This window comes from Rhinolophus sinicus, linkage group LG07, assembly GCF_036562045.2.
Source record: "Rhinolophus sinicus isolate RSC01 linkage group LG07, ASM3656204v1, whole genome shotgun sequence".
Classification (NCBI taxonomy): domain Eukaryota; kingdom Metazoa; phylum Chordata; class Mammalia; order Chiroptera; family Rhinolophidae; genus Rhinolophus; species Rhinolophus sinicus.
In genome coordinates, this window is record NC_133757.1 from 75973642 (window position 1) to 75994676 (window position 21035).

The following is a 21035-nucleotide window of genomic DNA, read 5'->3' on the forward strand; positions in this document are numbered from 1 at the left end:
AAAACAAAACAAAACACTGAAAGTAAGGGAGGAATGAAAGTCTGATCTGCAGTATACAACTGAGCAACTGAGGCAGAGCAGGGAAGTGCCTTCACCAAGGTCACACAGAGAGTAAGTTGAAAGGTCACCTAACTCAGCTCTAACTCAACAAGGTCACACGTCTCAGCTCTGTGGTTCCTACCATGTTTTCTATAGAACATGAAGCAGAAGAGGGAGATGTGTACTGTGTTTACTGATGGGGCTTTCCCTTCAATTCCCTGTGCTTCCTTCCTTTCTTCTTCCTTCTTCTCACTTCCATCTCTTTTTGAAGGCATTCTATGTAACACCTTGTTTTAAAAAACAATTGATAGTATTCAGACACTTTAAAATGTAGCCCTTCTCTCACTCAGACTAGGTCAGTCTTTCAGTTAGTGCTAGACAGAAGGCAGACTTGATAAATATTTGAAAAGTAAAGGCATAAAGCACTGTCATAGATACTTCCCTTAAAATTATGAACCTTCCTAAATTTGTGATAACTGGTGCCATAAACAGATGCTTTATTTCTTCTGTTTCTGCTATTAAGGAACATTAAGAAAGCAGCTCTAAAAATATGAAGGACAGAGATTGCAATGTGCATTTACCCTTCTTCTCTGTCAGGACTCTAACTTACAGGGTACCTGTGCCGCCAGCAGTTCTCTGAGGTCCTCTGACCACTTTGTCTCTAAAGAGAACTGGACTCTATCATGGGACCTAGAACACATGGTTTCTTAAAGCTCAACATTTTGATTTCTAATCCATAGCTCCCATTATTCTACCTCTTTTCTGTACAGTTTATTGTATCTCACATCTGCTCCTGGACCCCTACATTGTAAAATGCTGAAAAAGAAAAATAATCCTGGAAATTTTAAGCATGGTGGTATCTCAGACCATAGCGATTTAATGGAAGTGTGCTGGGGGAGAATAATTTTAGTCAGGGGACCTAGAGGTTTACTCAAGAATGCAAAATACTCCATTTTAAAACATATGATTACACTGCCCCTGAAGTTTCCCATCTTGTAATGTGTATTTCAATCTGTAATCGGTTAATGGGCTTCAGGATAGCAATTACACATACTTTTCAGTTAAATGACATGAGAAACCATCTGAGAATATTTCAAAAATGTTTTAATTTGTTTATAAATTGTACCTGAAAGAAAAAAAAACAAAAAAACTTAGTAGCTCATTGGTTTCCAAGGTGTATTTTTTTTTTTTTTTTAAGAATGCAATGACATTAGAAGAAATGAAAAATGTAACCCTTTCTCATTTAGCTCCTGGAGACCACAATTCCATAGTCCCTTTTACAAGCAGGAAGGAAGGGATAACAACCAAGGTACTATCCTGAAAAAGCCTCAGAGGAGTTGGTTTAATAGAATGGAATCATGACTGCTGATCTCATTTTCCCATAAATGTCCACAGCTCAATCTTATGAAATGGCTGTGTTTACCACCACTGATGTTTATAATCAGTGTTAACATGGGAAACTTAGACAGTCAGCCAGGCAGTCCTTTTCTTCTCTTGTTAACTGGGCTTGTTATTACTGTTTCCTCCATTTCCTGGAGGAATCATGTACATAATCATGTCAGCTGCTAAACTGGTGGGAATTGAAGCTATTATACATTTTGAAAGCATACATTAGCATGTTCCAACTTAAAAGCTACATAAATTAATGCCTTACACTCCACATTTTAAAGACTAGCAGCTTTAGTTTTGGGTGGATGTGTGTTGTCAGCATAGTACATGCTGAGTTTTAACAATTATCTACACTTACTTAGATAATTATGGAGACAATCAGAATAATAAAGTCCTCAAAGTAGATTTACTCAGATTTTGTTAATGTTGTTATTTGTTTGAATCATTTTGTTAAGCTCTTTACATTTATTATATTATTATTCAAAGAAATATTACATCTCCACTTAATTTATATTAAATTTTAATTAATAATAATTAATTAGAAAAGCTTTTTCTGTTTTACATAATAGTTTTTTTCTGATTATAAAAAGGATGTATCTTCATTGTAGATATTTACAGAAAAAAAGAACATATGAGTAAAAAATGCAATAAAAATTACTTGTAATTCTATAGTCCAGTCAATGATGCTTAATATTTTTTGTGTATTTCAGTATTTGCCTTATGCATATGATCTAAAATAAATGCCTTGCAGTTCAACCCATTTCAGTATGGCTTCTTCTATCACTGCTTCACACAAAGTTATCTCACTGTGTCTTTTATGTACCTGTTGTTAAATTTGAAGGAAACTTCAAATACTTTATTATCTGCTCTGATTTTCCCTGAGTACTTGAGTATCACTGTATATTTCAAGTTCTACGATGTCAGGATCCTATCTACCTTGTTTATGACTGTAGCCCAGTACTAATACAATGCCTGGCACATAGTATGGGTCCTTGAATATTTTGTTAAATAAATGGCCATGTCTTTCATCTTCAAACAATATTCTCCAGTTTACTATATGGTAATACACCTTGTGGATTTCCCCCCACTTATCTGAAAGGGTGCTAAAAGTTTATTTTATATTCTCTTGTTCCTCTTTATATATATTTTAATGGTAGAGATTTTCTGTTCTAGGTCTTCATCTTTCATGGTCTTTCTGGCTTTCCATGCACTCTTGTAATTTTAATTGTTATCTAGGGGGCAGATTTTCTCTTTCCAGATTTATAAATGTGACTGCCTACTACAGTTTTCCACTTTGACAAACACATACATATCTCAGAAACAACATGTCATGTCCTTAGCCAAAAAATTGCCCTTTCACCTCCCACAAACAACAACCTCTCTCTGCGAGTTCTTTAGTAATAGTTGTAATTGAAATGGGTTTGGCTGTGAGTGATGATGAATCCATTTGTAAGTGAAAAAAGAGAGGAATTGAAGACAGTCTGGAGGAATAACATGACCATGACGACTACTTTTAAGGTAAATGCATCAGCAAACCAAAGTATTTACTAAGAGTGTGTCAAATTAAGGATTCATGTCTACTAATTTGGAGAAGTCGAGGATATAAGGATTCCTGCCAATTAGGTTGGGATTGAGAGGGGGACTTGGCTAGAGTATGAACCAAAAAATCTACACAGAACTCTATAGTAGCAGATTGGATCAATGAGACAAATAGATTAGAAAAAGGCTATAACTCTGTACCAGAGAATTCAGCCTGTGAATATAGCCATTTATACACCAAAAGAAAGTTAATCCAATTTATACTATCATTGCAAAATTATATATTTCTTATGTAAAGCTGTATTTTCCCAAAGTGTATTCTGCAGAACACTACTGATATATTAGTTGGATTTTCATAGGAAGGACACAAACTTAGATGGTCAAGCAAAATTTAAGAAAGCTGGGATAAAAATAATTTTATAACCGATTTCTCAGAGATTTCAATATGATCATGTGTTTTGGAAACACAAAGAGGAAGCTGTGATATGCAGAGTTTCTTAAACACATTAACAGCAATTCCTACTTTTTTAAAAGGAGAACATATTGAGAAATAAATAGACTTGTGATTAAACTTTGAAATAGACTGCTAAAAATAAATGCAGGCAACCTCGTTGCATACAGCAGGTAGTAAGAAAAAGAAAAATTTAATAATGTAGTATATTAAACAATGAAGAAAACATGTTTAAAATACACTTCTTTTTCTCAGCTATTTTTCTATGTTGCCTATAAATCAACAGTTATCACGATTTTCTGAGCAAAAAGTAATAAGCTGGTGGGTATTTTCTACATAATGAATAATTATAATATGTGCCCCCAAATTTCAACATGCATGTTTAATTATTTTCAAATGCTAAACCTCTGTCAGGTATTGTTTTAGTCAAAACTTTTCAAAGTCCACTATTTAAAGTCTAAAGACAGTCTAGTCATCCAGCATGCTACAGTCTAGGGAGTTGTTTACAGAAATTATAGTGACAATAGTCTCCTGGCAGACAGGGTGATTCTCTGTTCCAGTGAACACTCAGAGGGCTGGGGGAAACTGGGGCATAGAAATAGAAGCAGAAAACAAGACCTAATGCAAACTTTCAAAAATTGTCTTAAGTCTCTGGTAGCCAAAGAGAAGCATTATGAGGGCAGAAATGATCACACACACACACACACACACACACACACACACCATGTACACATACAAACACACACATAGATGCAAAAATAACTAAATATAACATAAACCTCTCTCTTTAAACGAACTAGGTAATATGTATACTTCAACAATCCAGTTCTAATCTGAATATGAAGCTGTTTTTTGAGAAATCACAGTATGATGAAAAGAACACTTCAGAGTTACAGAAACTTCAGTTAAGCAAGTAGCTGAATTAATCAATTTGATTTGTGTTTATTGTAACTTACCACATTTACAGGCTAAAAGACAATGATAGTAATACTGGAGTTTACCTTAGAACATGCAGGTATAATTCCTTTGATTAAGATAAATGCATGATTAAAAAAATATATCTTAGCAAACTAAGAATAGAAGGGAACTACTTACCCTAAAAAGGACATCTATTTTTAAAAAATTAAAAGAGAAAAAAAGAATACTGATTGAAATAATTCTTACTAAGACAGCAGAAAAAAAAATGCTTGCTATTTTCATCATATCTAGGATTGTACTGAAGTCCTAGTAAATTCAGTTAAAATATGAAATAAAACCTATGATGGGAAATTTTAGGCAAAATTCTGTTTGCATTTAATGATGTGATTGTCTATATAGAAAGATCCAAATGCATTTTTGTTATTAGAATAAATGAAAGTTGCTGAATCAAAAGTTGACATGTAACATGTGATTCTTCAGGCCACAACATTGTTATAGAATGAACTTTGTAAAAAATTAACATTTATAGTGTCAATTTAAAAATACATAAAAGCCCTTTATAGAAAATATTAAAATATTTTATTGAAAACATTAAACGATATTAAATAAATGATGACATTGACTCTATTCTGGAGAGGAGAACTCTATCATAAGTATGCCAATATTCCTCAAACTGAGCTATACAATCAGTGCAATTCCAATCAAAACCCCAAAGGGGTTCTTGATGGAATTTGATAAGCTGATTTTAAATTGCATGTAGAAGAAAAACAGGCCAAGAATTTGAGAGCTCTCTGAAGAAGGACTAGGTAGGGAAATTGGCAAGTGAAGGAAGTGTGTGAAGGGTGAATTGATAGACTATAGAAAACTGTCTAATGGTTCAAGCAAATCGAGAACTAAAAACTCAGCAACGTATTTAATCATATGCAGGGCATTACTGACTTCAATAGGACTAGATTTCAGGGATTATTAGCAAGGTGGAGTCAAGACAAGATGTATTTGAAGAGAGAAATTTGAGAAAGTGAGTTGTGATTGCTTTTCAAGGAATTCTGATACAAAACAGGAGAAAAATGCAATGATATCTGAAGGATAATCATGTTCCAAAGAGTTTTGCTCGTTTGTTGAGTTTAAAGATGGGGGAAATTTCAACATTATTTTATGTTGATGAAAATAATCTAGCAGACCAGAACAAATTGATAAGGCTGAAAGGGTGAGTCCTTGGAGCAATGTCCTTGAGTAGTTAAAAGAAAATGTGATAAAGTAATTCATATATTCCAATTGTTTTTCAAAAGTAGAAGATGAAAGAACAAGAATTTTCAGTCATATGCATGAATCCCTACATGAACTTTATTTTGACTTTTTTCAATTATTAGTAATGTGGCTTTAGTCAAATTATTTAAACTCCCTCGACTTCTGTTTTCACCTGTGCAATCACTTCTTATGAGGCCAGTATATGAATTGAAAAAGATAATGTATTTATAATACGTAACAATTTGCTTTGACACAACTAGGCTCTCAAATAATGACAACTATTAGTGTGCTGATTTTTTTTTTTAATGAGAAAATCAATTACTTCATCCTTAAAACACTTATCTAATTGTCATCATCTAAAGTCTCAAATATATTGTCTGGAGTTGTTTAAAAATGTCTTAAACAAGGATTTGTTCTGTTACAAAAAAACAGAGAAACACTGATATCCGATGGTAGGTAACATTAGAGAAATTAAATACCGAGTTTTCATAAGTAATAATTTGCAATTTACATTTAATTCAGTCATTTTGTTTCTAGTATAAGACATTAAATTACAATAATCTGAAAACCTCACTTTAAAAAGTTACTGACTGTAGCTTGATTTTTATTGACATTTATATATGCTTTCTAAATTTAAATTAAATTTATTTCAATTTTGTTTTAGTTTAAAATTTTAATTATGAATTCACATTATAACTTACCAGTGTTCTTTACATGATTTAAATCTGAGACTAGATGATTGTTTTTCAAGATCAGAATTTGCACCAAAGACAACCATACGTACGTTCAGTGATCAGCATAATCGTCATGCTCTGTGCTAATTGATGCATAATTGCCATCATTACTAATTTAAATATCCAAAGCATATTATTTTCTTTCCATTTTTCCTCTTAGCTGCAATAATTCCTAGGCCTCCATAATTGTTATAAATTGCATGTTTTTCGAGTACCTGGATCTTTAAGTCATCACATATAATTTAAAATCTTTAGCTTAGAATCTCAAATCTCAATAGCTAAGGTTACATTATATCTTATAACACACACACACACACACACACCCAGACAAACACACCAGAAGAAGCATACTTTTATAATTTCTAAGAATTTTATCTAAAGTTCTTTTTTTTTTTCTCTCCAGATAACACAATAGGAGTATGAACATTGCTATTCTCACACTGTTGGATATTTTAGAGTTAGACTTATTTACTGGGAAAATTCAAGACATTCAAACTCCCAGGGTGATGCCCCAATTTCAGTGCTTTCATAATTATGTCTAAAACAAAACCTGCTGGCAAAGTTGAATGCTCTACTTATAGTATTGTGAATGCAATGAGGAGTAGTGAAGGATCTTCATTGGTCTCAGTGGGAAAAAGGACTTGCCTAGTAACTGGTCTGCAGGAGATAAACAAAACATATTCTAATGTGATACAAAGTTAATGAACTTTCAAGCATGCACGAAATGAACAAAATTCAAATGCACACATCAGTGATTTATATAACTATAACTTAATTATTTGGGAGGAATTTCCATTTGTGTTATATGTTCTATTATCGATGTAACTCAATTGGATTGCCTTCTTATATTTGCATTTTAATGCACTAAGTGGATTTAATTTGAACTTTTCTCCCACAAGGCTATTCCAAATGGAAATTTATTTCTAGGTTACTATGTAAGCTGCATTCCATTCATTACAATCAAACATCTCAGAGTATGCTATGTTGCATATAATCACTCTGAGTATGTGATCAGTAAGGAATCAAACTCAACTTAATTTTTTAAACAACCTTGTCAGATTGGGAGGATGACACAGAATCCAAAGTTACACTTCCTGGTGATGAGGTTGGAAACATCAAGAACATCATGCTTGTTTTGAAAATTTGATTAGACAAATATAATGATCGATAATAAAAAAAGTGAGTGCATATTACTTCAAGGAACCAATACAGAAAATAAAAAAGAATTAAATATAATCTGATATACCCATGTTATAGTAATCTGCTTTATTAAATTGTTGTTTTTAAAAGTCTAGTTTTTATTTTGCAATTCCCTTATAAAATGTTTTTAAAGTATTTACTTTTTTAATGTAAAGCTAGTTCTAAATAGTAGATATTCACACACAATTATTGTTGTAGGTTGTAAATTAGAAGAATCCTTAAAAAAATTTAAAAACATAAGCTTTTACATTATATAATAGCATTTCAAATAAACACAGACCTAGTACAAATACATACACACACAACAACAAAAACCAAAAATACAAATGCATACAAGCATGCAGATTCATGCGTACAGTCTTATGAACATATACAGTATGAGAATTTATTTATTAACAAATAATGAAAGGGGAATTTAATCATCAAAACATATTAATGGCTTTAAAGGAACAATCTAAATACATATTTAGAAATATTTAGGAAAAAATGCCTATAAGATATTATCAGTAGGAATGCTAAAAACCAAACTTGATTTTCAAAAGATCCATAAAAGTGTAAGTTTATAAAGGGTTTCATACAGTATTTATAGTCAAGATTGTCTAAGTTACACAACCACCAGTACCATAATCTCAGGAAGTTATATTTGTAAAAAATGTTCTTTTTTGTTGTACTATATATCCATTTAGGGTTTGCCGGTGAAAAGCCTTTTCATGAAGTTATTTAAAAAAATAGAAAACAAACTGGTGAGGAGCGCCCTACTTTATGATACCCTCATCTCAACATTAGCATCGGAAAATGCCATAGTAAGAGAAGAAAACATACAGAATCAGATACCAGCTCTGAAATACTTCCAGATGAGAGCGACCCTTATTTGCCTGCTCTCCTCTCATTGGCCGAACAAGTCACATGACCACACCTAACTTCAAGAGGATAAGTCAGCGTAATCTTTTTGTACACACAGATGGTGAAGAGAACAACAACAAAATGATGCAAAATGATTTCTACCACAGTTCAGAACTTTTAATATTGTAAAGCATATAATATTTTAATGTGCAGTATGATTATCCAAGGCTGGTGTTGAGACTACATTGAACTTCCTGACTTTCTGAAGAAGTGATATTTTTTTTTAAGTGGGATATTTATACATTAAATTTCTAGCAATATACATTAAAATACTTGTTTATACTATATTTTAACTTAGGAACAGGTATACTAAAATATTTCACAACTGCACTGTAGTTTTTAAGACTTTGATATTCTTTTATTACTAAAAGATATCTAGTTAAGATAATTTTTTTATTTATATAGCATGACAGTGCAGGAAATAATGATATTTTTGGAACCCGGACCTTTACCCTATTAAGTACCCAAAATGCTATTTTCTTTCTAACACTTGAGTGCAGATAGCTATATATCTATGTCATCTCTACCTATATTTACACATGTGCATGTATGTATGCATGTATGTACGTATCACCTATCTATCAAGATAAAGAATAGTTCCTCTTCAATTGAAATACTGTGAAGCTCTGCGGTGAATTTATTCTAATGGAAGGATCAATTATAGAATTTATTTTCTAGGGTAAATTCCTTAATATGAAGTTTCTGTCATATTTTTTACGCTCCTTATAAAGAGGGTTAAAAACATTTTTAAATTTGTGACTTTTTATGTGTAGCATAAAATTACTGATTATCCATAAAATAAATCACAGTATCCATAGCTAAGGTTGCCTTGTTATCACATTTTCTTTATCATGCACACTTAAAAATATTTTATATTTTAATAAGTTTTAGATTTATAGAAAAATTACAGATAGTATATATACCATATGCCAAATAGAAACCATATACCCACCACCTAGTACCTGTTTATAAACATTTCACATTAACACATTTTTTGCGGGAAAGGAGTAAACTCATCATATCGCCTCTAGTTGGAACCGGCAAAAATTTTGCAAAGTAAATAAATAGAGACCTCTTTTTAAACTGAAACACTGAAAGTTTCATAGAAAAATATCAAATAGATCGAAAGATATGAATATTTTACGGAAAGTCTAATTTTGGCAAGAAAATGTCAAAAAAGCCCCGCGTTACGACGCGATTTGGTGGGAAAATGCCCGCTTACAAAATATGATTTGTCACAATTAATAAACCAATTCATTATTATTAACTAAAGTCCATACTTTATTGTGAATTCCTTAGATTTACCTAATGACCTTTTTCTTTTGCCACATCTCATTGCAGACATCACATTACATTTAGTCATCATGTTTCTGTAGGTTGTTCTTAACTGTGATCTCATTTGTTTTCCAATTTTTACTTTTATAAAAATTTGTACATACTCTTATCTAGGAATTAGTTTCTAAATTTATCTATTTCTTTTTAGGTCATTGTCACTAGGTTAACAGAGAAACGTTGCCTTTCAAATAATGTCTATCAAGTCTAACATCAAGAAACGTTTCGCAAGAAGCTGTTTTTACAACAGACAAATAATGGATTTAAAATCTATAGTTCTTTGACACTTAGTTTTATAAGCATGTTCTATAATAAAACCTGTTAAGATTCCTTTGTAGTACAGAATTATGTACTACTCTATTGTTGTGAAAATACCAAATAGAATGAAAAACCCAAATTGGATTCACGTTTTTGTATTCCATTTAAGTTAAAATTCTACTTGAAATAATTCACAATCCATTTTCTGAATAGAGAGGTATTCTAGAAGCACTTTTTATTATTTGTATCATTTTCTTAGTTGGCCTATTTCTTATTCATCTGTCACTATAAAATTATACATAATTATATAATATAAAAAGATATATAATTATATGCTCTATAGACTACTTAGGTAAATGACAGGCAGATACCTGGCTGACTGACCCATTTTCATTACCTAAACTACAATCTGTGTTACCTAGAAATGGCAGATTACTGACCAATATTTAGTGAGATAATGATATTTAAAACTAATAAATAAATACTTTAACATTGAGGTTATCAGAAACTTCCATATTAGTTTGTGAACAAATTAGACTAACAGTGGTTGAGCAATTCTTCTATCCAATATCCACAACTGCCATTCAAAGCTAACATTAAAACTATTCTAATCCAATTTAAAATAAAGTGAAAATACAAAGAATATACTTTGTATTTTTTAGTCTATCATTAAAAATCTTCAAACCCAATTCTTGAATTTATTGCAATATATGTATATATGTGTGTATATACATATATATATATATATGTGTGTGTGTATATATATATACATATATATAAAATTATATATATATATATGATTCTAGTGGATCTTCACCTTTAAATATATTGACATAATACTCTATTGAAAATTTACTTATCTGCATATTAATAAGTAAGAAAATTACAAATGATTTCAAAGTTTGAGGATATACATTAAAATAGATATTGCATATTTCAAGGTAAACATGATTAAAGTTATTTGCTATAAATAATAAATTATCATATATGTAGTTACCGCCAAGAAAACATAATTGTGTTCATCTTAAACAAGAAAAAGTATTCTTCAATGTAGCTCAAATAACATAAAACTTCTTGAAGCGCTTTCAATTTATTACTATACTTTGATTTTCTGAATCAGTCATTACTAACTGGCATTACTAACTGGAAAAAAGGATAATCTGCCAAACCAGTTTACTAGTAAATACAGTTTATATAATTTAAAATAAATTTTAAGTGCTATAATGATTAGAAGGAGTAAACTCTTTAGAAGAACCACATTTAGTACTCAGCCTTAAAAGAATATACAAAAGAAAACAAACAAACAAAACACTGTTTGATATTACTCTTCCCAAGTTTGTGTGAGGAAAAATATCGCAAAGTCAAAATCAAAACCTTTTGTTTGTATCTTTCACCATATAATCATAGCTATGAGGTTCATAAATGGAGTTTCATATTCAAGTTATTACAATAATAATCCTCTAAATGAAGTATCTGACTATATCTGTTCAGAATTATATATAAAAATATGGAAGATGCAATCATTGAAATGAGACCTATACAAGGTTGTATCTAATCTCAATTAAAATGAAACAGCTTAATCTTAGCTTCTCATTATCAAATTAGATGATAATAAAGATTCCTGTCACTGAAAAGTCAATGTAGATTCAATTTGCCTATATATTTATATTTACTTTGATATAGGTATACATAACTCTAAATATTTCTTAGGAAAATAAGATGATTTTTAAAAAATGTTTTTTTCCTGGTAAAAATGCTGCCTTATGACTTTACTTAATTTGTAAGTCAGTTTCAATATTATGTTCAGTTTCACATCTTTTTCTAAAATAAATATTTGGAGTATGCCCGAAATACAAGGTCTGATATTTCACCATCTAGTGATAAGATTCAAATGAAACACAGAGATAAAATGCATTAATAAAATGAGTTTTATTTTCTCTCTCAGTTAGGGAAAGTTTTAGTTTATGGTATTCTTGCTTTTGCTAACAACTTAGAATTTTTTAATTAAAAAATAATGGATAATCAGGATTGCTTGGGAATAATATCTGTATTTTGAATCTTAGCTACCCAAGAGATGAGTCGTTTTGAAGAAATACTTATGTACTTCAGTGGTTTCTAGAAAAACATACTGAGCCTGATGTAATTTATTGACAACATTAGAAAAACAAAACAAAACAAAAACAGCTCGTATGGAAAACGTGAGACTAAAATTACAGGTTTAAAATATATAGTCATGCAGCATCCGGACTTTTGAGCTTGAGAGGCCCATGTATGATTCCTTTAACCTCTCCAGAAGCCTTGGGTTCGGCCTTGATTTTATCTTAAAAAGTTATAATAAAGCTTTAGTGAAATAACTTATATGGTATCAAAAATAGTTCCTAAGGTCCAATCATTGCTCAGTAAATGACTATTATCATTGTTATTATATCATTGAATCTAATTTTCATTGATTCTGTAAAATCAAGTTAAGGTTCCCTTAGATTAATGGTCAAAGGACATACAGAGAAAATTTACAACAGAATTATTAAAAACAAAACAAAACATGAAAACATCACATTCACTAATAAGCAAATGTAACTAAAAATCCAGAAAGTGTAATTTTCACTATTAAATTAAGAACATCATAATATACAAAACTATGGTCAAATATCTCAAACATTACAAGCATAAATGGATTGATGTAATCATTATAGAAAAATAATATGATAATATCGATTTCTAATCTTAGGAACAATCTGGGGATCTAATTAAGTAATTCAACTTCTGGGGAAATTTTATAATAACAATAAAAACTTTGAATGGATTTCAAGTATACATTTCGAAAGTCCATAGATCACTTGGCATTCATATAAATACTACATGCCAAACAATAATAAAGAATATATAAATTTTACTAAAATGAACCTTTAATTTGATCTCAATAAGTCATATATACTGCTGTTGAATTTAAATCAATTCTATGTGAAAAGGCAATTAATTCTAAAAATGTCATTATACAAGGAATCTATTAATTTAGTTTAAATCAAGACTGAATAATACTATTACACTGAAACTATGTTAAGAAGTTATTAGCAATAAAAGTTCCTTTCTTTTTCAGGATTAGTGCAATTTAATACATCATTCTTACAGCATAATAGGTGTTCATTTGAAACCTTAGGGTATATTTGATATTCAGTTATACATTGAAGAAGTAAAAATTTTAATTTGAAAAAGTGTTTAAATTAGCAAGTTTTATATTTATAGCAAGGGTGAAAAATCATGCAACAAAGTCCCAATTAAAAAAATAACTTGAGACAGTTGCTACTTTCATATGTATAGGAAATATAAATATGGGATATGGCTCTTAGCATGACGTTGCTAACTGAAAATATTAAGAGTTTCTGAGGACTGACGTCCTTAGCTTTCTGCTCGAGTTTAAACATTTGGAAGGATGCTGCTATAGCTGCTGGGGTAGAACAAATACCTATGTTTCAGTCCAGTGTATTTAAGCTAATCAGTAAAATTTTAGGATATGGCCTGCCATATTATGATTATCACAGATTTAACTTAAGCCTAATGATATTTTATATAAGTCTATTGAATACTGGGCATCTACTTTTCATGTTCTCTTTTCTGCATTAAGAACCCTGTGCTAAGATATAAAAATTGGGCAGGAACAGCCAGTATCACAGACTGGGGTCTTCATAGTACTTCAACAATTTATAAATCAAACCCATTTGCCTTCTGTAAAAAAAGGACAAAGGAATTGAGAGAGAAACGGTGATGCTTTTTCAACTACTTAGTCATGAATTTCACAACTTCAAAAAGGTTATTTTGAACTTAAAACTATCTTTACTTCCTATACATGAAGAAGACTATTTTTGAAGAAAAGCATGGTAACATTAGAAAGCTAGTATCAAAATATCAGTAATGCCTTCTTGAGCTCCCTTTACTGATTTTTAGACAGTTGTTAACCTCACTGAGAGGTTCAAGAAAACATATATAATTAACAAGATGTCCAGTTGAGTGCTAGTAGCATCGAGGGCAGTTTTCACAGCTGGGCACACAGTTGTACTCCAGACATTATCAATTAAGTTGTACTATTTGTGCAAAGACAGGGAAACAAACACAATGAAAGCCTTTCACCTTCCTTAGGCCCAGGGCACAGAGGGAAAGAGGACACTTGCCAAAAGAAAATAAACAGTTCTAGAGGATATTTATTGGGGACCTTTGTTGTCATAAATTGTAAATATGTAGACTTGATGTGCAAAGCATTTTCTAGAATTTTTTCTCTTCACCTTTTAATTTTTTTAGCTCAATTAATTATAGTTTCATGAGAAATGTCACCAAAAGAAATAATTCAGGCAAAGCATTGGCACAACTTGTGCAAGTTCTTTCAAGCCTTACTTTTTGGTAAATGTACTAACTTTTGAGACTCTGCCAAAGGATTGAGATATTGCACATATAATTGTTGCATTTATTTTTTAAAGATGTGCATAATTTTTATTACATTCATTTTCTTTTGATTCTTCTTCCTTACATGGTCCCATGATGTCACAGTTTTTGTAAAAAGAACATAATTATTAAGTAATTAATAAACTGTGGTTTCTCAGGCATGTACACAAACCCAAAAGGCATTCTAAGCATTTCTCTTTCCCAAATAATGCCACATTGTCTGGAATAATGGTTCATTTGATATAAATACCAGCTCCCTGGATCACTGCCTCAAAGGAACATAGATTTTAGAGCACTTAGGTTTTCTATGAAAGAATGTGAAGTTCTGAACAAATAAACTGTACAAGGCACAAAGTGTACAAACTAATTTTCAGAAATTAGCTTTAAATCTCAAAATTCAGTTGCAACATGCTCTGTATAGTGTGTCTAAAAGTAAAAATAAAAATTAAGTAACATGTGTATTTTAAATATAATGTTATGCCAAACAAAACAAAAAAAAAAAAAGAGGAAAGCAAATTTTCATTAATGACAAAAATCACAAATAATCATGTTTTTCATGATGGGAGCCTTTTGGTTTTTGCCAATAATTTGACATTTAAGAATAAGAAAACTGTCCCACACAACACATACAAATGGCCAACAGGTACATAAAAAGTTGTTCAACATTACTAAGCGGAGAAATGCAAAGCAAAACCACAATGAGATATCACTCCACACCTTTTAGCATGGCTATTACCAAAAAGGAAAAAAGATAATGTGTTTGTTTGTGAGAATGGCATGCTTGTGTTCTGTTGGTAGGAATGTAAATTGGTACAACCACCATGGAAACTACTTAATGGGTACCTCAGAATGATTAAGTTGGCACCTATAATAACGTCTATCTTAGTTAGCACTCTTGCCCTTTAGTAAACCTTTATCTGTCCTACTTTTCATTATGACACTTATCAATGCCAGACATTACCTTTGGTCTTTATTGGTTTGTTTATTGTTTGTCTTTTCACAGAAACAGAAGAGAAGGAACTTTATCATTCCTACTCAATCCCCAGCACCAAAAAGGGCACCTGAAACATAGCAGGTACTTAATGAATTCTTATAAATAATTGCATAATAAATATGATCTTAATAATTTGAAAATATTTATTAAACTTAAAATTTGAATTTATACACTAGTTAAGTTTCTTTAGCCTTTGTCAAAATAAAATTACTTTAATTGTGTTTAAATTATAAAAGATATAAGTGCAATGAAGTTATTAGTGATAGTAAAGGAATTGTCCAATTAGTTACCAAACTTTAGACCAAATAAGAAAGAAAACAATTAATATTTTTATATGTGATTTCTTTTTGAAGATGACATTCTTTCAAACTGTAGCTTTTCTTTCAAAGTAAATATAAAATAAATTTCTTACACTTTCTAAATAGCAAAAGTAAACGTCATTTTCACCTTCTACATAATTTCTATATCATTTGTAAAGCATCATATTAAATGTAAATTCCTGATTTGCATGAAAAAAATTCCATGTTCCATGAAATAAGATAAAATCCCTTTGTGTGGTTTTCAGATGGTCAGAGACCCAAAAGACTGGAAAACAGAGTAGATTATCAAAATCTAAAATTAGAATTATTAATCAATCCATGAGCAGAAATCTATTATATTATTACATGTACAAAACACTACATAATAGAAGAAAACATAAAAAAGAATAAAATTCAGTGAGAATTAAATAATATGTATATATGAGAATTGTAAACTGCAAAGTTTTGTACACATGGAAGGAAGTCCTAGCCATTCATTTAAAAAAAAAAAGAGTTTAAAATTAATTAGGAAAAACAGCCTATGACACATTAAAAAATTCACAAGCAATGACAGACTGTCCACTGCAGAGTTCAGCTCATTAATTCTGGAGAGGAGAGAAATGAGCTCAGTGGCACTACAGTGGTGAAGAAAGACTCTGAGATTCAAGTAGAACTTGAACCAGATGTGTAGGCAGAATTCTAACATGAATCTCAGTGACCCACACGCTTGTATAATCACTTCACGTTATGTGTAGGCAGAACCTTTAACTGGTTTTTGACCAATAGAATATTGCAAAAGTGATGTGATATTGCTCTAGTGGTTGCGTTGTGTTACATGGCAAAGAGGAGAGATTTTTAAGATGTAATGAAGGTTCCAAAACAGTCTACTTCGTGTACATCGAAAGGCAGATTATTCAAACTTGACCTGACCTAAGGAGGTGAGCTCTTTAAAAGCAGATCTAGAGGTCAGAAATTGAAGGAGTCAATGAGATTATTATCTGGCCTGGAACAAACAATCTTCCATGAATTCTGAGCTACAAAGAAATACATCCTGCCAAGGTCCATTGATCTTGGGGGACCTTGAGCCTCAGATAAGAGCTTAGACCTAGCTGAAACCTAGATGCGAGATCCTGGGCAGAGGATCTAGCTAGTCTGTACCCAGACTTGTGATTCATGGAAACTATGAGATAATAAAAGTTTAAGCCACTAATGTTATGGTGATTTTTTAGGCAACAGTAGAAAATAAATACATACATGTAAAAAAAATGGACATCTTAGCAATATCCACAGTGACACTGACAGGCCACTTGTTGCGACAAATAACTGCAGACTGTGAAAAGCACATATGAACACAGTATGATCTTATACTGTGAGAAAACTTGGTTGGAAAGAAAGGAGTGGGGTATAGGTTGGGATTCTTGAAAACACAACAGTCCAGGCAAGCATTATGTTTATACAGAGAGAAGGAATCATGCTTTGTATTTTGACCCATCTCTGTTTTACTGATGTGTACTGTACATATAAGAAAATTGAAAATCAGGTTGATTACATGCAGGGTGTAGAACCAATTAAAATGATCTTAAAAACAAACAGAGAATTTCAACTTAATATAGTATAATAAATCTTAGAGATTCACTGATGATTTCTGACCACAGTGACCTCTGAAAGCTTTTAATCAAGAAGGATTTAGAAGACGTTTGAAGTCTGTATCAGCAGAGCATAATGATTATGGTCATATAGCTGGTTTCAGACAGCTTGGTCTGAGTCCCCGCTCTGTGGGCACCTTAGCTCTTCAAACTTTGGGCTCTCAATATCTACCTCATAAGGCACCTGTGCATATAAAACGAAACAATGTTCATAAATACTTAACACCTTACATGGCATATTATGAATCATCACAAATTCAGTTGCTATTATCATTAATTATTATTATAGCAGAAGAAACAAGGACTAGGGAGACCAATGTAGACAATGTCAAAATAATTCCAGCGGAAATGGGACAGTCCGGGTTAACATAAACTTGAAAAGAGGAGAGAATAAAAAATAGAAAATGAGATAAAGCTCCATTACAAAGGGAATCACGTCAAAACTTGGGGACTCATTACACATAGTATAGTAAGAATGATGTAAATTTAAAATGCCTGTGAATTTCCAGACCTGGATGAATGGGGAAAGAGCGTATCATTAACTGACAGGCAGAAAAATTAGAATGGGGGACCCTGGGGACCATGTTAGGGACGAGATGATGAGTTCACAGAGTTTGTGCTGTCACCATGAAATCAGAGTTAAAATGTCTAGCAGACCTTTGTAAATACATTAATGGAGTTCACATCTGAGCCAGAGCTACAGATTTGGAAGATGCCTGTGAAGAGAGAATGACTGTAGCTATTGGAGTGGATGGATTTCCTGTGGGGCTCCACAGAGGATGAGAAACAGTGAGTTAAATGAATTGTACACAAAGTGGTACAGAAATGCCGAGACTAGAAGTGTCTATACCAGGCTTCATTTCAAAAGTAAAACACTGGATATTACTAACCAATAGGTAAAATAGTTAATGAAAGCGCTATACATTTTTCCACTTTAAAGTTAAACATCGTCCACAAATCAAACTTTCTATCTCCTTTGGGATTCATTTAATAAGGACAACCCAAAACTTGGGTAATGAGGATTCACAAGGGAATCGGACTCAACTCTAGGGTTCACTTGGGAGCTGTGTTGTAATTACTGCACTCGGGCTCAATTCTCCTACCCAGTCAGCCTAAATGCTGTATGAAAACAAGCAACAACCAGTGGTCAGCATTTCCCTTTGTATCTCATATAGAATAAGAAACAATAAAGTAACGTTTCCTAAGTGTTCAAGGGCTCACGTTAGACTACCGATTTTTGTAGTGTTTCAAAACTACTAATTTTATTTTGATAACTTGATTTGACCTCATAGACTGTTTGAAATATTAGCAGCTAACTAGTCTGAAGGTTTAAAAGTGAGTAGCTGTTGATAACACAGATGCTGATCAATTGGAGTGGCTGAAGTTCGACATGTATTTGTATTTGAACTTGGTATACAGTAGGTCATCTTAAGGGAAAAAAATAACCTTCAACTCTTAGGAAGCATTAACCACGCTATCATATTTTTCTTATTCTATTTGAGATACAAAGGGGAATATTGTCTGATGCTAATATTTTGAATACTTTATGAGATCAAATAATGCAGCACTTTTCAGCATTAAACATAGAGGGAAAAACTCCTTAAGACTTTGGTATTGTGCATTCTAAAGTAGGTACACTAAAGATGATATATTATAAAATGATTTCAATGAAACAATAATTAAGGAAAAGATTTGGAAACACAATAAGAGCTATTCATATTTAATAAAGAGAGTATTATAGGAAAAAAGTTTTAAATAAGACACATTCACTTGAATATTTTACCTCAACAGAGGTGCTAAAAAGTACAGTGTAGGTGAAAAAAGGGATGAATTTGTTGTAATTAATCCACCTATTCCTAGTTGTGTGACCATGGGCTTGAGAGGTGGAGAGCTTTGATCTGAGTTTCTGCTTTCTTATGTCTAAAATGAAGATAATATGAACTTTACATGGTTATGTAAATGTTAAATGACTTAATATGGATGAAATACCCTAATATGAATCTATACCTATGTATGTATGCATGTATATGTATGTGTGTGTGTATTTTGAATGGTGTTTTTTCTGTCTTCTTCCTCTTCCCAGATGTATAAGCAAATCAAGGCTCAAAGACCTTATGTTCAAATATCAATAGGTAATCTAGCATGAGACAGTAAATACATTTGTTCACTAGTAGCAACTCACTGGCTCTCTTCCTTTAGAAAGATGAATGGGAACACCTTTTTAATCCTAAATGAGGCAGTTCAGAGTTTAGTTGATGCCAAGGTCACAGCAATTACTGTGGCTTTGAGAAAAAGCAGCACATAACCATACAGTGCATGGGGCATTTGTCTCTTCATGAGAGTAAGAACCTTTACTTTTAGGGTTTTAGAATTAGAAAAAATAAGTCCCTAGTGGTCATTAAAACACCATCTAATGTGTTTGGTGGAAGTGGTCCAGCCATGAAAGGTAAATTATTTCCATTTCATCATCATCTTTGGGGAACGTAATTCAGGTTTGTATATTTTAATTGCTACTGTATGTATGTATTAATCGCTACCTTGGTGGTGATACGCACACAGAAAACATATATCACTAAAGTAATTTTCTCTTAACTGTCAATTGCAATGAATATATTTAAATAAATCTCAATGAAAAAAGTATTTTCAAATGTTTTCCATTTTACTTGAGAATTACTGGCAGTGCTATGAACCAATTATGATTGGAAAAATATTCTCTGTATTGACATGCAAATGAACTCACTAAGCAACCACTTTGCTTTAGAGATTTACATAATTTGATACCAAAAGCCACATTAAATTAATATTAATTACTTGGTTGTAAAGCAAGAAAGTTCAGAGTTAAGGTGCTCTTCTTCCCATATTTCATAACATCTATGCATGAAAACATTGATGCACAAGAAATAAAAATATTTTAGGTGTAGGGATATACAGGCTCTATTCCTCGGAAGTATAATACATGGCGTATTACCCAATGAAGTGTAGGAAGTACACCTGAAGAGTCTCTTAGAGTCATTTTGAAATCCTTTACCAAAACTCATATTTTCTCAGAATCAATGCACTACTGTAAACTCTTCATTTGTTTTTGCACACAGCTGATTTTTTTTCTTATTCCTGGCAAATTTTCATTTCCAATTGTCCCTTACCTTGCCAATCAACATGAGAGCTCCTGAGAGTAATATTTTCATGCTAAAAAATTGGTGTGTGCCCAAGCATACTAGCCTAAATAAAAAAAATAAAATAAAAATACTTAGAAGTCTCATTTTCCACTAAAAAGTATGTACTATATTATAGCTTATTATGTAAATTATTTTGTATTAAGTAGCATTAGTTGAGCCTGCATGTTCTAGATTCTATTGCATGGTTATGGGTGAACAGAATCTACCAAAAATCTCTCTCTCTCTCTGTCATACACACACACACGCACACACACACACGTACACACACACACTCATTATATCAAACACTTATACTAGTGTATAATTCTTCCTCTTTCAGAAAACCTACTGAAATACTCATTGGAATATTGGAATTCTTGAATCCTGAATTTATGAAAAACATTATCTCATCCATTATAACAACATTAACTTCCTCAATACCAAGGTGATTATAGCACAAAGGGACCAATTGTTTTGTTGTGTGGTGACCCATTTG

The 21035-nt window shown here is 31.7% G+C and overlaps 1 protein-coding gene across 5 annotated transcripts in view; it reads right to left on the reverse strand.

Annotated features, from left to right (window-relative positions):
- The window catches only part of FSTL5 (follistatin like 5), a 631388-nt gene that overhangs the window by 606411 nt on the left and 3942 nt on the right, over positions 1–21035 (reverse strand). Inside the window, exon 2 of one of the 5 annotated variants that reach the window (XM_074337777.1) lies at positions 20528–20603. The exons of the other annotated variants lie outside the window; for them this stretch is intronic. The gene's annotated coding sequence lies outside the window, so the exon portion shown is untranslated. The remainder of the gene's footprint in view (positions 1–20527; positions 20604–21035) is intronic. 5 annotated transcript variants of the gene reach the window in all.